We start from the raw sequence: 228 nt of genomic DNA, 5'->3' as shown, positions 1-228 counted from the left end.
CATGCCTATTTAAAAATCATGTTTTTACATATGGAAAAGTCAAAATCTGGCGTTCACCATTTCGTTTTTTTTTTCTGATTTATTAGATGTTGCTGGATAAGAAATGAGCGGCGATTTCTTTCGGTGTTATTTTCCGTGTTTAATTCTGTGCAACCCTCTCGGAGTATAATGAAGTTCAACTGTTATCATGATTTTATAATGATATATTTGCTCTTTAATGTTAGAGTG

General features: G+C 32.0%; 1 protein-coding gene across 1 annotated transcript in view; it reads right to left on the bottom strand.

The window, feature by feature from the left end:
* Positions 1–228, bottom strand: part of LOC119593863 (chorion peroxidase-like) — a 39,506-nt gene that overhangs the window by 32,902 nt on the left and 6,376 nt on the right. The gene's annotated exons all lie outside the window — the stretch shown is intronic.

Source organism: Penaeus monodon, chromosome 32 (assembly GCF_015228065.2).
Source record: "Penaeus monodon isolate SGIC_2016 chromosome 32, NSTDA_Pmon_1, whole genome shotgun sequence".
Lineage (NCBI taxonomy): Eukaryota > Metazoa > Arthropoda > Malacostraca > Decapoda > Penaeidae > Penaeus > Penaeus monodon.
Note: the sequence above shows the minus strand (reverse complement) of the source record. Positions and strands in the feature narration are given on the sequence as shown.